This window comes from Nestor notabilis, unplaced genomic scaffold (genome assembly GCF_000696875.1).
Source record: "Nestor notabilis isolate BGI_N333 unplaced genomic scaffold, ASM69687v1 scaffold19470, whole genome shotgun sequence".
In the NCBI taxonomy this organism is placed as follows: domain Eukaryota; kingdom Metazoa; phylum Chordata; class Aves; order Psittaciformes; family Psittacidae; genus Nestor; species Nestor notabilis.
Genome location: NW_009910092.1, coordinates 3,116 through 3,629, shown reverse-complemented (window position 1 = coordinate 3,629; position 514 = coordinate 3,116).

Below are 514 nucleotides of genomic sequence, written 5' to 3'. Positions count from 1 at the left end.
ACTCCCCCCCCTCCCTCCCTCCCCCCCCCCCCCCCCCAACAAACTACTATTAATGAGGTGAAGAGCACAGCTGAACTGTAATAATATACCTATCTAGTTTGCTGAACAGCACTTGAACTTGTAATGAACTTACACAGGCTTGACTTTCTAACATTGACAAATAGGAGAGGAATCAGTAGGTTTTCCAATTGATTGTTAGACATCTTCCTCGTAACATGAATGCATTTTAATCCATTCAGGAAAGAATCTGCTTTTCAAAGCAGCCCCAGGTTCTGCCCAGGAATCCCACCAGACCTTTCACATGGAGTGTGTGGCCTGTGCCCTGCAGCCAGGGAATGCTACTGTGGCTGTTTTCAACTCTCCATGGGACAAACCTGTGTCTGACTTCACGAAAAGAGTTAGCCAAATGCATCTTCCCTGCAGCACAGCATACAGTGCAAGTGAATGTATGGCACAACAGAAGGTATTAAAAGAAAAGTGTATTTTAGAGTTTACCTCATCCTTTCTCATTTAT